This window comes from Ochotona princeps, chromosome 24 (assembly GCF_030435755.1).
Source record: "Ochotona princeps isolate mOchPri1 chromosome 24, mOchPri1.hap1, whole genome shotgun sequence".
Lineage (NCBI taxonomy): Eukaryota > Metazoa > Chordata > Mammalia > Lagomorpha > Ochotonidae > Ochotona > Ochotona princeps.
The window spans coordinates 12,974,709-12,995,604 of NC_080855.1; the positions used below are offsets into that span (position 1 = coordinate 12,974,709).

The window sequence follows — 20,896 nt, forward strand, 5'->3', positions numbered from 1 at the left end:
GTGACCCATAACAGCTCAATGCGGCCTCCCGCCACGTGACCCGCAACCTCGGCTCAACGCGGCATCTCCATGGTGCGACATTGATAAATTTCTGGTAAAACCACATACTCACCAAAGTCACGCACCCAAGACACTGTCATTCTATTTGCTTGTTTTTAATACACTCTCATTTTCAAGATCTAGTTTAATTTGTATTTGAAAGACGGAGAACAAGAGAGGAGAGATGCTCCATCCACTGGTTGACTCCCCAAATGGCCACAGTGGCTGGAGTTTGGCTGTCCCGAACCAGCAGCTTCTGGGTCTTCCATGTGGGTGTAGGGGCTCAAAGACTTGGGCCATCCTCTGCTGTCCTCCCAGACCGTAACCAGGAGCTAGATCAGAAGTGGAGCAGCTTGGACATGAACCGGTGCCCATATGGAGTGTCTGTGCTGCAGGCGGAGGCTTAACCTACTACACCACAGTGCCAGCCCTGACAGGCTGCCATTTTAAAAACATGTTCTGCATACTTCACTGTGTAGACCAAGCTGGCTTGGCTGGGGCCTGCCACCGCCTTCCAGCAGCAGCCAGTGAACACCCAGCTGCCTTCACAGGGGCTCCAGAGCCCCTTAGATCCCACTGAGCAGATCCCTCTGCTTGATTCCTCCAGGTCGGCTGCCTCAGCCATGCACTTCATTGGGGTAGTGATGGCCCGGGGCTGTGCGGGTAATTTCATCTGCCCCTCTGCTAAGCTTGTGCAGACAAATTCAGTCATTTCCAACACCTCTCGGCACTGGAGGTCAGGTCCCTCCAGCCTTGCCCATGCTCCGCCCTGTCCCATGGCGAATGTCCCACCCCTGAGTAGACCACCACAGCAAGGCAGGGGCCAAGTCCAGCCTTGTGGATGCGAGAGCTGTGGTGCCATGAGGCACTGCCTGCCAGGCCAGCCAATGAGGCAGCGCCGTGTTAGTGCAGCAGCCGAGCCGTGCTGTCCCTCCGTTCACAGCTGCTCTCAGCGCAGGCTGGAGCGAATGCTGCTGGCAGGGCCAGCGTGCTCCAGCGGCCAGCCCAGCAGGTGGACTGAGGCGCACGGGGCTAGGTGAGGAACAGAGCTGGGACTTGAACCCACTGGCCCGGCTACCCACCACCCCTAGCAGTCTGGCCACTGTGACACAACACAGACACAGTTTCTCTGAGGTAAGTGCTGACCTCAGGAAGTAACACACGGCTCACTTGGGTTAACGCTGTGGCATGGGACGAAGGGAAGGGGGCTGGAGAGACACTTAGCCCTTTTTGCTGTTCACACAGATTGTATAACAAATTTGGGTTACTTTTATGCTTTTTTTTTAACTGAAAATGTAAAAGAAGTTTAAATGCACACACACATTTAAGGGTCCCCCTCTACACAGCACTTCCAGTGGCAGGTGCATCAAGCCAAACCTTGGCTGTTGCCTACCTAGAGCCAGAGATGTTGGCGTGAAGATTCTAGAAAGGCTCCGAGAAGCAATTTGCAGCACAAACATCCCTCCAGTAGGCCTGGGGCTGCACGACGCACAAGGCGTGGGACAAGGTGGTGCCAGGCATCTGGTCTTCCTAATTGGGACTCCACGTGTCCAGCTCCAGGAGGCGAGTGGGACCCGTCAGTTCCACCTCACGTCTCGGTCATGCCTCCAGCCCATTCCTTTTATACAGAGAGCTTGGGGTGGGGGCAGCACACAGTCCCAGCCACCAGGGAGGGAAGAGAGGAGGAGGAGCGTCATCTGACCCTGTCCAGCCTCCCCCTGAGGGTTGTAGGACTCTGGAAAAAGGAATTTGCTGCACCTCAAACCTTACAGGCTCCAAAGAAGAAATGCTAATTAGCTCCAGTGTCTAGGGGTCTTTGCAGGCCTGTGCCCAGTAGGTCCAGAGGGCTGTGGCGTCATCAGAGTCCCACCACGGTGGTTCCCTTTTGAGGGAGGAGTGCCTGCCTGGCTGGTGACCCCTTCCACTTGGCGTTCGCTGGCAGCCTTTTCCTGGCCCAGAGTACACACAGCACCCGTGGCGGGGGAGCCAGCCTTGTCACAACCCAATCTCAGAGGTGACCCCTGTCCCTGCTGCCACCGTCAGTCCTTGCGAGTGAGAAAGGGATCAGCCGAAGCTGGGTCGCTGGGGACTCCTCAGGAGTGGGCAGCAGCTTCTAGGCTCCTGTAACTCGGGGGTCTTCAGGAACCCGATGGGACACACAGACTGGGACTCTGCGTGGATTTCAGGAAGATGCATGATTTTACTTCCATTTTCCTCCAGCTGTTCGAAGCCCCCGAGGCGTCTTCCAGGGGACCCGCTTAGTCCCTCATTAGTGAAGAGGGCGATGACAGGAGCTCACTAGCGAGTTAACCAGGACTGTGTTCACACACAGTGTGACCTTGGCAGTGTGGGTGAATGCAGAGGTAGGGCTGGAGGGAGTGAGGAGTTGGGCCAATGGCTCCCCTTGTGGGTAGGCAGGACTTGAGTGGTGGCCTTGAGCTGCCAGGCTCTGGCACAACCCAGACTGGAGCAGCAGCAGGTCCTTCTTTGGTTTCTGGTCTTCCCTGGAGGCAGGTGTTTTTCTCCTCCCGGCTTTCCGCGCGCCTGAGAAGAGTCACCGCCAGGTGGCGCCCCAGATTCACAAATCAACAGCGGCGCAGTCTAGGCACTGCAAGGCACAGTTCTCTGTCTAGCCGCTGGCAGGGGCTCCAAAGTGCTTGGTGGGATAGCTCCACAGGGGTCCCGACCCGCCTGCTATTTGTTATCCAGTGCCACAGTGCTCCCCAGTCTGATCTGGTTCTTGTTTATTAAGCACTTACCATCCATCCATTTCTCTGTTCTGCACAGCTGCCGTGTGGCCTTTCAGAGGTGGGTAAGTGAAGCTGGGAGGCTTCCTTCTGTAGAAGTGCAGGAGCAGCAAGGGTGGGGCCCCTTAGGGAACCCAGAGTTCCTTCTGCCACCCCTACTGGGGTGAGCCCTGTTGGGGGAGCAGACCCAGCACCTGTGGGTGAGGAACCGTGTGTGGATCGCAAGGTTTGGCTGCCAGGGACCAGCGGATGCTGATGGGAGGCTGGTGGAGCCAGTGGGTGGGCTCCTGGGACCTTTGAGGCACACCCCCTCCATGTGAGTCCAACAGGATGCCTGGTGTCTGGACTCAGCCCCAGCACTCACTCCTGGGAGCCGCAGCCTCCTGGCCTGTCAAGTGGGCGTGCTGCCAGTACGCGGGGAGCAGCAGCACAGTGCAGCCTGCCGCAGCGAACTCCTCATCAACATCATCGTCATGGTCTCTGTTATTCCTTATTCACTGTGGGCTTTCTACTAACTCCCTGCCTTGTGAGGATGGAAACTCCTCCCTCCCCGCCGCCAGCAGCTGCCCTGCGGAACAGTTAATGGCGCTGGAACAATATCACTTGTCTCACCACTTTGCCTAAGTGTCACTTGACTGACAAGGATGGGTTATTTTGGGAAATGAAAGAAGAAGGGAGGCAAGCTCTTAAGTGTACTAGCCTTGGACCGTCTCCATGACAACACACCTGAATGTTGCTGGGGGGTGCGGGTAGGGAGAAGCCACAGGGGGAAGAGCTGAGAACTTGAGGTGGGCTGGGGAGCGTCCTCCCACTCTTATCTGGCTGCCAGGTGCTCCCAGTCCTGCCTCCATCCCAGCCTTCTCTCCCTTAGCCCTCACCACAGCAAGGCAGGAGCCAAGTCCAGCTTCCTTTGTGCCCATTTTATTAACCAAGAAAATGAGGCTCAAAGTGGCTCAAACTCACCCAAAGGCCGATCTGTGGCAGTTAATGCCTTTGGGCCCTTTTGGGGTTTTCTCTGCTGAACTAGAGGAGAGATGCCTCAGCAGGGTTCCCCACTTCCTCACTGCTGGGGCTTGAAGCCAGGCGATCGTGTCCTGGGCATGTCCCAGCGCTATAGGATGCTGAGCATCACCCACAGACTCTGCCCACTGCATGCCAAGAGGGTCTTCTACACCCTTCCGCTCCACCACGGTCATGTCCATGAGCAAAGCCGTCTCCAGACAAACAGGTGTGTCCTGGTGATGGCCCGTCCCCCTTGTCCCTGCCCTGTGTGCAGCCCTTCGTTCTGTTTAGAACATTCTTGCACAGGACCCGTCTCCTATGAGCTATGTGTGCTCTTGTGACTTCGGGGTCTCTCCTGGCAGGAGTCCTCCTGTGGGGCCTCGGGGCTGCCAAGAGCCTGGGCCAGGTGCTCAGAACTCGGGGAGAAGCTCAACTACCTGACCTGCTTCCTGGGCTCTCTGTGTCACCCTGTCTGTGGAATCTCCAGAGAGGAGGGCCCGCTAAGGAGTCCGTGGCCATGCTGGGTGGCACCTGGACAAGTTGACCTTGGTCAGTAGTTTCCACCATAGCCTAGGGGACTCCTGTCCCAGAGCTGCCCAGAGCACCGGCCAGGCCAGCTCGCTGAGCTCTGGCACAGCCCAGAGTGTGGCACTCCTAGCTCAGAACCCAGTTGCACAGTGTCCCTCGTTTGCACACAGCACTGTAGCAAGGAGAGAGGATGGCACCTCCTCCAGGGCCGCTGTGTGGCAAGTGTCTCAACAAAGGCAGCTGTTGCTATAGTTACGTAGTTGCTTTTGATTTGCAAAAGAAACAGCAGTCACCCATTGGTTGACCCACTCCCCGGCCTAGAGCCTGGAAATCCATCCAGGCCTTCCAGGTAGAAGGCGGGAAAGCAAGTGCTGGAGTCACTGCCTCCCTGGGGCGCAGCAGCAGGAAGCTGGCCCCTGAAGCAGGGCTGGGCCCCACACACCCAGGTGCCCCAAGGGGCATCTCAACTCCACTTCCCAAGACCCACTCCGAGAGCAGCAGCCCTGATGCTGGGCCCCTGGGAGCAGCACCGATGGGGCAAGTGACACACCAGCTGTTATCATGCTCGGAGTTTCTCAGCAACCAGCCAGAGTCCCCGCCCTCCCCATCTGCTGAGAAGCTCCTGAGCGTGCAGGTGCAGCAGACAGGAAGCAGTGGCCAGCGCACTGTCACCCGGGAGCCCACAGCGGGTCGGGAAGCAGTGGCCAGCGCACTGTCACTCGGGAGCCCACAGCGGGTCGGGGACTTGCAGCCTGGGTGCTTTCCACCGCTACCTCTGGGTGCAGAGGGAGAAACGTTCGTATAGATCGCAGGCCTGCCAGCTCCCAGGGACAGGACACAGGTGTGGCCTTTACCAAGACTTCCTGTAACAAAGGCCCTGGAAACGCAAATCGTCCGATTTTCACACAGCTTGGGTCTTCATGGTGTGCACAGTTCAGAAACGAACAAATTTGCCTCCGCTCATGAAAAGCACCCTGGACCCTGCTTTGGCCTCGGGGTGGGCACAGGAAGATGGGTCACACCCGGGACCTGTGCCCTGCTCAAGTGAGGAGATACCCCTAAAATAGATCATTGGCTAGCCTGGAATCAGTCAGGGGCTGCTGTCAGTGGGCGGTTAGCTCTTCCTGTAAGTATAGGGGAGTAAGTGGCTGACGAAGCCGGTGAGTAAATGAGGACTCGAATCAGCGAGTGAATGGGTGAGTGCTAGGACAGAAGTGAGCAGAGACCATTAGAGTCTGAAGAGAAGCGTGTAAAACCTCAGCCGTGGGAGGGTGGTTGTGGCTAATGATAGCACACTGTGTATTTCACAAAAGCTACAATAAAGGATTTAAATGTTTCCATGGCAAAAAGAGATTTTCTGGGAAATACCAGGGGTCTTCAAATAGTTCATGAGGGGGGAAAAAAGTGCAATATGAAAAATCCATGTCTGGATTTTTACATTCTTATGCACCAAAAATAAGCTTTATCTTTTACCTCTGCTTTCCCATGAGCTTTCAAAAAACCTCCCACAGACAGCCTGGCCCTGAGTGGACACTGCACAAGTGTGCAGGTGTCAGAGCGTGAATCCCCTGAAACAGGCCCAATTTTTATGTCATTGTTAACGTGCAATTTCAAAACCTGAGTGATGGCCCAAGGAGGCGATGGTGGAGGAAGAGCCCAGGCCTCCCTGGCACTTTCTGTTTCCTGCCTGTTCACCTGTCATCTGTGTTCATCCTCGACTCAGTCCTGGGCTCCTCTGAGCCTGCTCAGCCGGAGACAGGCGGCTCAGACGTGCCACAGGGCAGGGGTGGGACACCCTTTGCTCACGGCTCCTGACCAAGGACTGCTGGTAGCTGATGTGCAGCCCAGTGAAATAACTTTTGAAGTTGTAACAGTGGAACTCACACTGGCTCCCAGCATTTTCCAGTCCATACCACCATTTTCCAGACAACCTATCCTTCATTATCTGCCTTCTCTCTTCACTTAAAAAAAAAAAAAAGAGATGCATTTGAAAGGCAAAGTTACAGAGAGGGAGAATCTTCTGTCTGCTGGATAATTCCCCAAAATGGCTGCAATGGCCAGGCTAGGCCAGGCTGAAGCCAGGAGCCTGGAACTCCATCTGGGTCTCTCACATAGGTGGCAAGGGCCCAAGGACTTGGCTCATCCCCCATGGCCTTTATTAGCAGGCAGCCAGATCAGAAGTGGAACAGCTGAGATGTGAACTGGCTCTCATATGGGATGCTGGCATCCCAGACAGCCATTTAAGCAAACTGGTCCCTATATAAGTCTTAGTTGTCATAACCAGAATATGAACCCAGATCTCTCTAACTTTGGTTCAAAAGTGTAACTGCCCTGACCTACTCTCTGCTGGTTTTCCTCCTCCTTAGTCCGTAGGGAGGAGAGATGAAGATGAGCAGGAGAGGCGGCATTTGGATTTGCTGACCCCAGAGGGAAGAGTTGGATTTCCACTTGTGCGTTCTCCGGGAAGTTTCAGCAGGGGTGTGCTGGACAGTTCCCCGGGGGCCCTTTGCTCCTGCAGGAAGGAAGGGAAGGGTGAGATGAGTCAGTGAAACCTTGCAACGTTGCTTGCTGTCCTGCGCACCAAGAGATGCACACAGGAATTCACAGCGCACCTAGTGCGTGCCAATCACCGTCAGACACAAAGGCCTCGCAGATCCCGGGAAAAACTCCATGGTCAGGTACTTCCTCCTGCAGTGAAGTGTGGAGAGCAGCATTGCTCTGGCTCCTGAGATGCAGCGGGCACACGCAGAGGCACCTGAATCATCAGTGTTAAGTCAAAAATGCACCCGGTGCTGGGGACAGGGTGATGGTGCGTGGCACAGAAGGGTGAGTCCCTGTGTTCCTGGCATCCCATACCAGCTGTTCCACTCCTGGTTCAGCTTCTTGCTCATGGCCAGAGAAGGTAGCAAGTACTTGGCCCCTGTCAGGCATGTGAAAGACCAGGATAAGTTTCCAGGATCTGGGTTCCTGGCTTTGGCCTGGCACGGTCCTGGCTGTTGCAGCCACTTGGGGAGTAAATTAGCAGATGGTAGAGCTCGTGTGTGTGTGTGTGTTTCCCTCTTCCTTTCAAATAAATAACAGGTAATTTTAATGCATTTAATTAAAATGCTGTACCTTAACACAGCCTGCCTCAGATGTGCTCAGAGCAATCACATTTGCCTAAGGTGGGGCTGTCTCCCTCGACACAAAGCCCATTTGGAGCAAGGTGTTGAATATCTCATCACATGTGTTGCATACTGCCGAAAGTGAAAAGGCAAGAATGATTGCGTAGATGCTCAGCATGAAGCCAGAATCACACAGGGCATGAAGGGAGTTTGAAACACTGAATGAATTGCCGGATGACGGTGATGCCACAGGGACAATTTCCCGGTGGGAACTCAGGCTCTCTGCTGCCGCCCCACATCAGAAGACAGCACCATGCTGCCTGGCGGAGCCTGGGAGAAGATCCCAAATTCAAAGGTTTGCCACCACCCCAAAGCTGCAAACTTCTCAGCACCATCTGTACCGGCCAAAAATCTTGGGGGAAACTATGCAGGAGGATATGTTATGCCTCTACCAAATCCCTCCACCTGCACACACAGTAGCCAGTGCAGGTGTCTTGACCTGGGCGCCAGTGACGGTGTGAGCAAAAGCAGGGTCATTGTCATCTTTACCCTGTGAAAGTGGAAATTCAGTGGCATTAAGACACTTCCCAACATTGCGCATCTTAGCCACCACTGGCGTGGGAGGGGGAGCGAGCGGGCCAGGATGAATGGGGAGGGAGGGTGCCACAGTTGTCCTGTCTTTGCGATGGGAGTCACAAGAGGAGCTGCACTGTGGTGAGGGCCCGCTCAGCATGTTGACACAGAGTAAAGCTGAGCGCGTGTGTGATGCATTGACGCAGCCAGTGCTCCTACTGGGCTTGGCTTACTCAGGGGTGTTCAGATAACGAAGGCTGCAGTGTCCCAGGTCTTGCAGGAGCCCTGCGTGAGGACAGAATATGTGGGGATGAGCACAGGCTAATCCCCAGGCAAATACCTCCCATGAGCATTTAGGCTACACTTAGAACGTCACAATCTTCCAGACAACCCCCGGCCATCATGCCCGATGCACTTGCCATCCCAGGCACATCGCATTATTGTGAGAAAGTAGTTGTAGATTTACCTTTACATGCACTGCATTTCAACACCAAAGTAAAAGTTCTACAAGGATAAGATCTTGAATCCCCATTGCCTGGAACATTTGAACACCTGTCACATAGCAGGGATGATGGATGGATGGATGGATGGATGGATGGATGGATGGATGGATGGATGAATGGACAGACAGACAGGTGGATGGATGGATAGATGGATGGGTGGGTGGGTGGATGGAGAGAAAGATAAGTGGATAGAGTGATGATTAGACGGATGGGTAATGGAGTGAATGAGTGAGCTCTAGCCAGCCTCCTGCAGTCAAGCAGGCAGCTTAATGAAGCCCAAGTAACCACCAGGGACCAGGTACAAACTTTTCTCTGTATCCCACCCAATGACCCATCCAACAGATGCTATTTTGTTGTGGAAAAAACACCTAACACAAAAGGGAACCACTTTAACCCCACTCAAGCAGAAAATTCAGTGGCGTTAAGACACGTCATCACGCTATGCAGCCGTCATCAGAATGTTTTCATTGGGCCAGAAGGAAGCTCGCATCCATGAAACAGTCACTCCGCACTCCCCACCACCCCCTTCTCATCTGCTCCCTGCCTCTGGGGCTCTTCGCAGACATGGAGTGATGTGGTCCTGGCACCCAACGTCCACCACAAGGTCCACCCACAAGGTCCACCCGCAAGGCTGCACTCACCTGTCAGTACCTCATTTCTCTTCATAGTTGAACCATGCTCTGCTGCATAACTAAACCATGACCATGAGCCCTTTCACCAATTCATGGGCATTTGGCGTGGCCCCACCTTTTGCCTAGTGCTGCTGCGAACATTCCGGGCAAGGGCCAGAACCTTTGGTGCATTGGTTTCGAGGCATCCCTAGGAGAGGACTCACTGGGCCAGTGTCCTGTGCTGTGCTCAATTCTCATGTGTTCCACCCTGTCCTCATTTTTATTTCTCCCTGCAGGAGTGCAGCAGGAACCTCCAAGCCAGAGCTGCTCTCCTGAAGGTGCAGAGTGGGGGTAAACCTCCCTCCTTGGCCCCAGTCACCCTCCAGTCTTGGCATTCCCTGGGTGACACCTGCTTGGGACCAAGCAGCTCCAGAGGAAAGCAGGGCAACTGTAGAACACGCAGGAGAAGTGAGTGCAGAAGAACCTCCTGCACCTGCTAGCAGTTGTCTTCACAAGTGTCACAGTGGGGCCATTAGAGCATCAGCTGGCAAAACACCTGCTCTAAACAGCCCTCCCATGCTCCCAGGAACCAGAACAAACTGCGGCCCTGTGGCCAGCCCACAGGAGGCGCTTGCCACACAGTTGCATTACCCTGGCAGCTGTTTGTGAAAGGGACCCACCCCTTCCAGGTGCATGGCTCTGCCATGGTCAGCAGTAGGCCGTGCTCTGCCCCAGTAGCAGCTTCACACACTGAGACGTGAACTTCACAAAATTCATGGTGTCTTTTTTTTTTAAGATTTATTTATTTTTTATTGCAAAGTCATATATATACGGAGAGGAGGAGAGAGACAGAGAGGAAGATTGTCTGTCCGGTGATTCACTCCCCAAGTGGCCGCAACGGCCGGTGCTGCACCAATCTGAAGCCAGGAGCTCTTCCGGGTCTTCCATGTGGGTGCAGGGTCCCAAGGCTTTGGGCTGTCCTCAACTGCTTTCCCAGACCACAAGTGAGGAGCTGGATGGGCAACTTCATAGCTGAACCATGCTCTGGCAACTGCTCTAGGTGTGGGGAGAAACAGGGCGCTGTGAAGCACGCTGACTTTTAGACGTGTCTGCTCCCCTTCCGAGATGACGTTCCCTGTCACCCAGGATTCCACACCTAGGCTTTGTGTCTCACTCTGTTCCGCCTGTTTCCTGGCCTGCTCCCTGCTGTGCAGTTGCTTCCAGGTTTTGCCGTGGTGAACACAGCAACCGTGACTCACTTGGCCATTCGATCTGTGCACGTTCTGCTATCCTAGGAGGTGGGGGTGCTAGGACAAGGGGCTGGTGGTGTGGTCCAGGGTGCCAAGCCGCCTCAAGTCCTGGCTCCTCAGCTGCCATCCAGCTGGCTGCTAAGAGATGGTTTTAAACGACTTGAGTCACTGCCATCTGCCTGGAAAACCCTGAGGGGGCTCCTGACTCCTGGCTCCAGCCTGGACCCACCCTGGCTCTGGGGACCAACCAAAAGATGAAGAAGCGATGCAAGGCCCTGAGGGAGGTACTTGAGCTTTCACCCCTTGCTGCCTCCCACCGTGCAGGAAGCCAGACCCTTGGCTCCTGGTCCAGCTTATCCTGGGGAGCTGGAGCCGGTCGGCGGCTGGGAGAGCGCGGCAGATGCCCCTTCCCCCTCTTGGAACCTTTCTGGCTCCATTCCAAGCGTTCCTCAAAATGGGATCTGGGGCGCCGGGTGGAAGTGGGGCGACTGCACGTGCCTGCAGCCCCCAAGTCCCATGACGGGGCGGAGGCGCTCCCTAAAGCTCCAGGTGGAGTTAACCCCTCTAGGGCCGCCCCACCCCCATCAGACCCGGGGGTCGGCACCCCCGGCCCTCGCGGTCCCTCCTTCCAGGCCCCGCTCCGACCCGCCCGCTCCGGGAGCCCGGACTCTGCCCCGCGGCCCGCCCTCCCCCGCCCGCCTCCCCCGGGGGCGGTGGCCCGTGGCGGGCGCGCCCATTGGCTGCGACGCGAGCGAGGGCCGCGGCGGCCGGCGCTGATTGGCTGGGCGGCTCGGCGGAGCCGGGGGGGCCGGGCGAGTCGCTGGGGGAAGCCGAGCAGACGGCGCCGGGCGCAGCCGGAGCACAAGGACCCCGGGAGGCGGCCGGGAGCCCCCGCGCACCTCGGAGCCGGGCCTGAGGTGAGGCCGAGAGGAGGGAGCCGGGCCTGAGGTGAGGCCGTGTGGCAGGCGGGGAGGCCGAGACGGGGTCTTCCGCTGTGGGACCCCCGGGGGAGGGGGCAGCCCGGGGCGTCCTCTCCTCCGCCGCCTCAGACGCGGCCCCTCAGCGAGCAAAGCAGCCTCGTTTTTCTCCTCAGAAACGGCTCCGGAGGCAGGCCGGCCCTCCCTGGAGGACCCCCCGAAGGAGGGCGTCCCCTATGGCCCCCGAAAGGACCCAGCCCCCTCAGGCGTGCAGGGCCTCGCCCCCCGCCACTGCTTCCCTTTCCCTGAAAAACTAAGTTTGCGTCTCCCCGCGTCCCCGGTAGAACCCTGGGGGGTCTCCTGGCTGCGGGCGCACGCCCCCCACCCCAGGGAAAATGGAGGTCGGGGGAGGGCGGGAGGTCCGCGGGGCTCCACCAGGCGGCCTGCACCCCACCCCGAGGCCGCCTTCCCCTCCAGCCCCGGCCTGCACCCCTTCCCTGCCTGCCGTTGGGGAGGGGGTCCCCTCCTGCAGGAAAGAGGTAAGACAGGCCCCCTCCTACCCGTCACCCCAACCCTGTCCCCACTCGCCCCCCAGCTCTGCCAGCCCCATCCTCCCCCCAGCTCCACCCCCACATGTGGCTACCCCAACCCCCCAGGCCATCTCACTTCTCACTCCTGGCCTTGGGTCAGGCAGAGGAAGTTTAGGTAGATAAGTAAGACCTAAGCCCTCCAAACTGGGGTCCTGGGACTCCCAAACCTTTGCCAGGAGCCCTCTGGACTCAGGACACCGGAGACCTTCTCGGCCCGCCCCCAGCAGGCTGTGTGGGGTCTGCTGCATCCCCTCCTGGAAAACCCAGCTGCTGGCTCACAGCCAAGAGGGCCCCACTCCCCCCACTCTGCCCTACGCTGCCCCCAGCTCCTGTGGGCATGGCCTGGTGGAGCCCCTGGGCACTGCGCCAAGGAGAGGGGGTCGCTGCTGGCCCTGGGCTGGGACCCGTGCCGGGGTTGGGCAGCTTGGGTGAACCTGTTCTGGGGAGCAGAGGGTTGGTATTGGGGATGGGGGATGCGGCCCACTGGGGGAGCAGGAAGGAGCCAGGCCACGCATTTGGCCTTGGTCTTGGCCATTGTGGCGTGGAGCGTGGAAGATGCGCTGCTGGAGGCCCGAAGCAGTCAGGCCTGAGGCTGAAGGAGCCTCTCCGTGAGGGCCCGTGCCCCCACATTTGTCAGTCCAGTATACAGGCACCCCGAGGGGAAGAGACTGGCTCAAGGTCACAGGGCCCCCTGGCCAGAGAGCTGGCTGAGGCTGCGAAGGTCATGCAGCCGGGGCTGGTGCCTTGTCCCTTCGTCCCCGCGCGTCTGCACTTCCCAGCTTACCTTGTACAAGCGATGCCTCGAGCCCACTGCCCAATCTAGACCCCCTGCCAAATTCCCCCATCGCCCCGGGCTTGCCAGGATGCGAGGCCACCACGTCCTGAAGTGGAAATGAAGCCGAGGACCTCAGTTTGCTAGCCAGGTTTTGCTCTGGGAGCCTTGGACAGGCCCTGAGGAGGTCACAGTCGCTTCCCCTGCTCAGAGCCCCCCATCTTTTCCTGGAGCCGTGGAGGTGGGGACAGCAGCTGAGACTCCAGCTGTGGGGTCACCAGGGCTGCTTGGCTGGACAGCAGCCCCGGGTCCCTGCAGGGGTGGGTGAGGTGGGAAGGGGGAACAGTCTGGGACTAGCAAGGTCCCCTCTTGTCCCTGTCCAGCTCCCTGTGGCACATCCTTGCAGTGTGAGAGTTAAAAGTGCGTGACACACAGCTTGTAAGTAAAAGCCATGGTCACAACTGCGAGTGGCAAACCAGGAGACCTGTCAGGCAGGGAGGGGGCCTTGTGGATCTCGTAGCCTGCGCCGTGGACAGTTTGCAAGGGCAAGGCCAGGTGCTGAGACACAGGATGGCTTCCCAGAGACAGGCCGTGACATGGGCCGCTGGCTGCGACTGCCCAGCGTCTTCTCCCAGCCTCAGCATCCTGCCCTCTGAGAGGCTGGTGGTGGCATGAGCCTCAGCCCGGAGTTCAGGTTCAGGTGGGGTTTCCTGAGAGGTTGCATCGTTCCTGGCTGTGGGGCCGTCCTGTGCATGGTTTTTGTCAAGGCAGCTGGATGTTTGTCATCTGCCTTGCCCAGCTATGCGCTAGGTGCCAGCTGTGCCCCTCTGTTAACAAAAAGTGCCTCCAGGCGTAACTGTCCCCTGGGGGTGAAGCGTCCTCCTTTCCCTACTTCCCAGGCCTCCTCCCTTGCTTGCCCAAGCCCATTATTCTGGCTTCGGCAAAATGACTGGCTGGGGGAGGGGTCCTGCGGCAAGGACAGCAGCAGCCCCTCTCCAGCCCCTCACCGGCAAACAAGCCTGCCCTATCTCCAGAGCGCCCTCCTGTGGATCACACCAGATTCGCAGCCATTTCTTTTAAATGATTTATGTGTAAACCTGAAATTCGTAACTCCATCCAACTCTCCTGTGTGAGTGGCAGGGACCCAAGGATTTGGCCCTCCACTGTCTTTCCAGTTGAGGTGTCAGGGAACTGGATCAGAAGTGGAGCAGCCAGGACTTGACCCCAGTGCCCGTGTGGGATGCCAGCACACTGCACTGCACCACAAGGCCAGCACCAGGTTTTGAGTTAAGCAAACTAAGGCTCAAAGACTTGTCTAAGAGCCTCATCTTCTTCCTCAGTAGAGGTTAAAAAAAATGTGCGAGGCAGACACAGTTTTAGAAGTGACCTAGTTCTAGAACCTTCTTTGGAAGGTTACTTGGTTTCTCAACATTTATGAATCCCCTAGAGACATGATCCTAGCCACCTGCAGTGAGAACATAAGGCTTTATTATGGGACTTGGGGTGCATTCACAGAGGGGAATGATTAACCCTCTCAGAAGAATCGGGGAAGTCTACATTCTGACCCAGAAAGCCGTGCGAGTTGCATTATTTAGTGAAAACAAAGAAGTCACAGGATCCACATATACCGAATGACCATATTTTTGAAACACACACACACACACATATATGAATATGAGGGTACTTCAGAAAGTTTGTAGGAAACTGAATTAAAACAGCAGTGTGGGGCAGGCGTTGTGGCGCGATGAGTGAAGCCAGTGCTCGGACGGATGTGTGCCGTCCTCCTAGCCTGGAAGCTGTGGACGATGGACCGCTCACGTCTCTAAGTCCCTGGCACCCGTGGGGAAGACCTGCACGGAGTTCCTGGCGCCTGGATCTGGCCTGGCCCAGCTCTGGCTCTTGTCAGCATGTGAGGAGGAGACTGGCAGACGGAAGAGCCCTCCGTCATTCTGTCTTTAAGAAAAAAAAAGAAAACATGCATTTTGCTGCAAAAAAGTTTTGCAATCTGTGAATACAAAGGATCTTTGGAAAGTTCGTATTATCCAAAAATTATTCCTGGAGCTCAAAAAAAAAAAGTTCCCCCCAAGTAAGCTTACCTTGCAGTCTCATATTTCTATGTACATTTTGAAGTATCTTTGTCCGGATGAACATGGATACTTCGGGAGGTGGGAGGCCTGGGAGAAACCCCCATGTGTGAGTGGATGTGTGGGGGGAAGGGCCAGCCCCCGTGCAATATGAACGGGTGGGGCCCAGCGCAAGGAGACCAGAAGACCTGCTGGGAGCAGAAACGGCCACTGTTGGAAGCTCAGACCTTTTGGGCTTCCTGGGAATGTGGGGGCCCCAAGCACAAGAACCCCCATCCCTGTCCCCCTCCTCCCCTGTACTCCAGGGCCACGGGAGGATTCTCGGCAGACAGCCGTGGGGGTGGGGTGTGTTCTGGGGGACACTGCTCCAGGCCTCCCCTCTCGGCTAGCCCCTCTGGCTTTCTCCAGACCCTCTGCGGGTCCAGCTTTCCTGCCAGGCGTGGCCAGCTGTGGCCTCTGATTGCACTGTTGCCTTTTCAGGGGCACAGCTCGCTTCTCTTTCAGACGCTGTCTAGCAGCCCATCTTTCATGGGAAATCTGCCTGCCCACAGCCAGGTACCCCACTTCTCCTGCAAGCTCTGGCCACCCTCCTCCCAGGCATCCTGGGGTCCATTGCTGCTGCTTGCTGGTTTCTCTTGTCTTTGGTGACCCCCTAGGAACACAGCATCGTTCCTGGCACAGAGCAGACACCTATGGGGTTGAGTATAGGACTGTATTAAATTTTTTTTTTTATTTTATTTGAAAGAGTTAGAGAGAGACAGAGTTCTTCCATCTGCTAGTCCACTCCCCAGATGACCTCAGGGCTGGGCCAGGCCAAAGCCAGGCACTTCTTCCAGTCTCCCACGTGGGTGACAACGGTCCAAACACCTGGGCCACCTTCCACTTCTCTACGAGGCCATTAGCAGCAGGGAATTGGATCGGAAGCGGAGTAGCCAGGACTTGAAACAGTGCCCACATGAAATGTCGGGATCGGCTCAACCTGCCCCACACCGTGGCAACCCTTGTAACTGTGGATTTTTAAAAAAGATTTATTTACTTATTTTTAAAATATTTATTTATTTTTGTTGGAAAGTCAGATATACAGAAGAGGAGAGACAGAGAGGAAGATCCTCCGTCTGCTGGTTCACTACCCAAGCGGCCGTGTTGGCCGGAGCTGAGCCAATCCGAAGCCAGGAGCCAGGAACTTTTGGGTCTCCCGTATGGGTGCAGGGTCCCAAGCCCTTGGGCCATCCTCCACTGCTTTCCTAGGCCACAAGCAGGGACTGGATGGGAAGCAGGACCACTGAGACACAAACCAGCACCCACATGGGATCCTGGCGTGTGCAAGGTGAGGACCTCAGCCACCAGGCTGCTGCACCAGACCTATAGCGAATTTTTGGGGTAGCAAAACACAACATAAAATTGAACATTTTAGCCATTTAAAGCCTTACATCTGCAGTGTTGTGCAACCATCACCACTCTGGAGTTCTGAAGCATTTCAGCCCCCCAAAAGGAAGCCCCTGGCCTAATAAACAGTCCTTCCTCACCCCCCGGTGCCTGCCAGCCACGTGCTGTTCCCTAATCTGAACATTTCCTATAAAGAGAGTCACCCAGTCTGTTGGCCTCTTGCATCTGGCTTTCCGCGCTGGTCAGCCTATCAGTCCTTTATTCATTTTTATGGCTGGATACCCAGACCCCACGGCTGTATGACACAGCTTTTTCATCCCTCAGGTCAGGGCCTCATGGGTTGTTTCCACGTCTCAGCTTTTGTGAACCTGCATGTTCCCGTCGCAGTTTGAAAGCTGTTTTCAGTTCTTTTGAGCGTGTGCCTGAGGGTGGAGTGAATGAAGGAGCGGCAGCTCTGGAGGGGCTGTGAGACTTTCCCATGCCAGTGATCCCATGTGGCTTCCTCCCACATCGCGCCCAGCAAGTGTGAGGGTTCCGATCTTTCCATCTCTTTACTGATGGTTATTTTCCATCATAAAAATCCTTTTGGTTATTACAGACCTCCCAGCTAGTGGGAAGTGGTATCACACTGTGGCTCGGGCTTACTTTGCCCTGATGATTCATTAAGTGTCTGCTCTGGCGTCGGTTGGCCGTTGTGTGTCTTCTTGCGAGAAATGTCTGTCGTTGTCCTTTGCCCATTGTTGAAGGGAGTTGGTTTGGTCTTCTGCTGTCTGATTGGAAGAGTCCTCGTGTGGGAAGATTTTCTCATCTGCACAGTGACCTTGACATACCAAGGTCACTGCACTTGGAGTTCATGCCCATGAGTTCATTGTCTAGTTCATGCTTCCCCGGCCTGATAGCTATTGGGATTCCTGGGGAAAGGGCCTGCCCTGTGCGTTGCAGGGCAGCTTCCCCAGCCCGTACCTACTAGATGCCAGCAGCATCATCCACCCCAAGTTGTGACAGCAAAAATACCTCCAGACACTGCCACACATCCCCTGGAGGTAGGGCAAAGTTTGGAGGCTAAGATGGGTGTGTGTACATCTTCAATTTCAGTGAGCTCTCGTGTGCCTAGTAGGATATATACCGTAGACATCCCAAATATGTATGTTGGTTGTTGGATGGGTGAATGTGTGAGTGGGTGGATACATTAATGAGTACCACTTACAAGGTGTAGACACGTGCCTGCAGTTCCACGTGGAGAAACATGTTCTTCCAATTGGGATATCCAGTTGGAATGCCAGCACAGTAGTTGTCGAAGTTCAGCATTAGAACTCTGGAGAGCTCGTCACAGCTCAGGCCGATGGGTCTGTCCGCCAGCATCTGGATTTGATAGAGTCACCAGTCTGACATAATACTCTCAACCTGGTTCTGCCTCCCTTTGGGTTCCTGGTCTGCCCTTCCCTGCTGCAGCTGGAGACATACAGGATGAACTACCAGAATCTGTCGTTTAGGCACTGACGTCTAGCTGCATCCACCAGCAGTGTGATGGCCATCCATCCCTCTGGCACACTGTGAATTCTGTCGAAGCAGGGACCACTGTGGCTGCTCCAGGTACAGCTGGTTAGAAACGAACAATGTCCTTGGGGCCATAAAGAAGCCTGCCTTGGGACATCTCTGTCCCTGGCACTCTGCAGAGCCTGGCTGGCATGTTACCATGTAACAAGGCGGCAGCCCTTGGAAGCTCTCATTGGTCTTACGCATATCTCCTCCTGATATCTCGCCGAGTGTCCACACTTACCTTGCTTTCCCTGTGGGAACAGAGGCCCAGAGGGGCAGCGCCCAGGGCAAGGTGGCACAATGACCACAGAGTAGAATTCACTGTCCTCTCCATGCCCTAAAGGGCCATGGGACCCAGACGACTGGAAATGCCGTGGCTTTGAAATAAGGAAAATATGCAGTGGGAGGCAGTGGTCTAAAGCTACAAGGTTTGTTCTGTTAAAGTAGGGACCTGGTGGGTGACTTGAAAGCAGCTCAAGAATAAGAAGTTAAGTTGTATTCTCTTACGCAGTTACCAAGTATTTCTGGGGTACTAGTAGCCGCCAGACCTGATTACCTAACACGTGATGTGGAACAAGAAAAGCAAGGCCTCACTCATAGTGGCTTCTCTCTGGCTTGGCCATGGTTCATTCAATTCCTGGTTTCCACATGCCATACGTGTGTGTGTGTGTGTGTGAGAGAGAGAGAGAGAGAGAGAGAGCGAGTGCCAGCTCCTACATCCGGGCACCTGCTAGGTGGCTGTGGGGACACAGTCTCTGCTGTGAAGAGAGCAAAGAGACTGATTCAAGCTCCAAGTGCAGGGAGGCTCCCTGTCCCTGACCCTGTCCCCGACAAAAGCTGTGGCAGGCAGAAGAGAGTTACTCTGGGAGACGGGGAGTATCGTGAACAAACTCTGAGATTTCAAAGGAAGGAATTAAAAAACATTTTCGGGGGAAAAAAAGGATAAAATCATGACTTTCGTATAGATCCCAACCAAACACTTGTTAAGGATTTTATGAAGCTCCTTTAATGCGGAAACCAGGCAGGTGTTAGAACTGGGACAGGGCAAGTCAACACCAGCACTGGCGATGTTTGGAGGAGAGGGAGGTTGAAATGCAAGTGAGGGGAAATGGCTGGACAAGGCAGAAGGAGCTTGTCTGTCCGTTTCCAGCAAGTTACAAAGGAGATGAAAAACACAATGTGAAGATCACAGAAAGGTTAGAATCACATAACCCAAGAGTCTGTGTTGAGTGGAGACCACGCACGGTTTTCCATTGGCCAACAGCCTTTTTTCTCTATGAAGTCATGTCAGAGGAGGAGGGGTCTTCAGTGGGATGCAGAGAGGGTAGAGGGTGAAGTGGAGCAAGGCAGGAAGAAGTGTCCAGTCCTGGCCAGCCAGACACCTGTGATGGTAAATCTGGACTTGACCTGGAGACCTGTGGCGGCATTCCAAGCCAGATGATGGGTTTCCTGAGCATGCGGGGCTCCTCTGGGAAGCAAGTGGAGAATAATACCTTCTCCCCCACTGAGCCCAAATTCTGGAAGGGAGCTCGCTGGTCCTGAAGGCAGGGAGCCAGCTTCCGGCAGAAGCCCTTACGTTCCTGCAGGCCTGACCAGGTCCAGACTGGCCAAACACCAGTCAAGACTGCAACACCTACCCAGGGCTGTTCCAGTCGAGGGACAGTGGCTGCCTCCTCTCTCCTTGTCCCGAGCCGTAAATAGCTCTGCACTGGCTTTGCAGGCTGAGCGCCTTTCTGGGGGACGGGCTGGAAATGAGCACAGCAAGGTTTTGTGCAAATTGCTGCCGGCTTGCGGATTTGCATGCCTGGCATCCTGCCTCAGCCCTCCATGCAGTCTTCCAGGGACTGAAAGCAGGGCTCACAAAAGGAAGCCCCGTACGGAAGAGTGTGGACACTCTGACCGGGGCACAGGTGCCAGGAGGGATTTGCAACTGGCTGGTCTGGCAGGGTAGTGCGGAGGAGAGAAACAAGAGGCTGCATTCAGAAGAGCCTCATTGGAGTTTCCGTTGGACTCTGCTTATCGCAGTGACGGTGCCCATAAGCAGTGGCAGCGTCCGTGTGCTCAGCGCCTGGGTGGTCGTTGCAGGGGCTTGAGGTGAATCTGCTCACAGCACTGGAAGAGGAACTCGGATTGCAAGGCGGGTGGGCGTGGGGGCTCAGAAAGGGTGGTTGCTTTGTGCACAAAGTAGCATTTTTAGTAAGAAAGCTGGGTTGAAAAGCTCTAGCTTTAGCTTCAGTGCTGAGTGCTAAGCCCAGGCTGTTTACTCCCCTGGACAGGGTGGCCTGAGGGGCAGAAGGGCAGCTGGATGCCAACGGATTGCGTGAAGTCCTTGGTGCCTGCCCACCGACTGAGCAGGAACTGCCCTCCGGGCCGCACTATCTGACTTCTTTAGGCTCTGGGAGGCCCAGGGTTCAAGCTTGTGTGTTGTCTTCCAGCAGTGGCTGGTCCCCACTATGAACGTCTGGTGCTGCTGTGGGCTTGGGCCGAGGAGTCTGTTCCTTAGACCTGTATGGTCAGGAATAAGGCTTGTGTGAGTGCCCTGGAGTCAGTGATCTCTCTCTGGACCTCCACTGCCTTATCCATAAGGTGGCAACAGCAAGGTTAGCGATCACAGAAACCTCATTGGATAAATGTGGCTTTGCGCTCTCTTCCCGCCACACATGGGGCTGGGCTTGGACCGTGTCGTTTACGTCAGTGACCCACAGGACGCAGGACTGAGCGGAGGACAGAAGCAAGAACTCGGCTGAGATCTCTGGGCTCCAGAACCCATCGTCAAACGTGGGGACTTCATGCAAGAACCTCAAGTGCCAGCGAGTCAGGGTCCCCTCTCCTTTCTCTTCTATGCTTTTATTCATCCAGTTTGTCTGTAGGTTCTCTGTCTTCTTTTTATTATTATTATTGGAAAGGCTGATCAAATGTACAGAGAGAAGGAGAGACAGAAAGATCTTCCATCCAGAGGTTCACTTGCCAAGTGGCTGCAATGGCTGGAGATGGGCCAATCTGAAGCCAGGAGCCAGGAGCTTCTTCCAGGTCTCCCATGTGGGTGCAGGGTCCCAAGGCTTTGGGCCGTCCTCGACTGCTTTCCCAGGCCACAAGCAGGGAGCTGGATGGGAAGTAAAGCAGCTGAGACAAGAACCAGTGCCCATGTGGGAGCCCGGTGTTTACAAGACGAGGATTTAGTCACTGAGCCATCACACCAGGCCCCTCTGTTTTCTTTTAATAAGAAAATATTTATTTGTGTAGAAGAGCGA

The 20,896-nt window shown here is 55.6% G+C and overlaps 1 protein-coding gene across 2 annotated transcripts in view; it reads left to right on the plus strand.

Annotated features, from left to right (window-relative positions):
- The first annotated feature begins 11,238 nt into the window (after nt 1-11,238).
- The window catches only part of ABAT (4-aminobutyrate aminotransferase), a 63,190-nt gene continuing 53,532 nt past the window's right edge, over nt 11,239-20,896 (plus strand). Inside the window, exon 1 of one of the 2 annotated variants that reach the window (XM_004586745.3) lies at nt 11,239-11,274. The gene's annotated coding sequence lies outside the window, so the exon portion shown is untranslated. Of the gene's footprint in view, nt 11,306-20,896 lie in introns of both variants that reach the window. The other variant, XM_058680817.1, reaches the window with a different exon arrangement.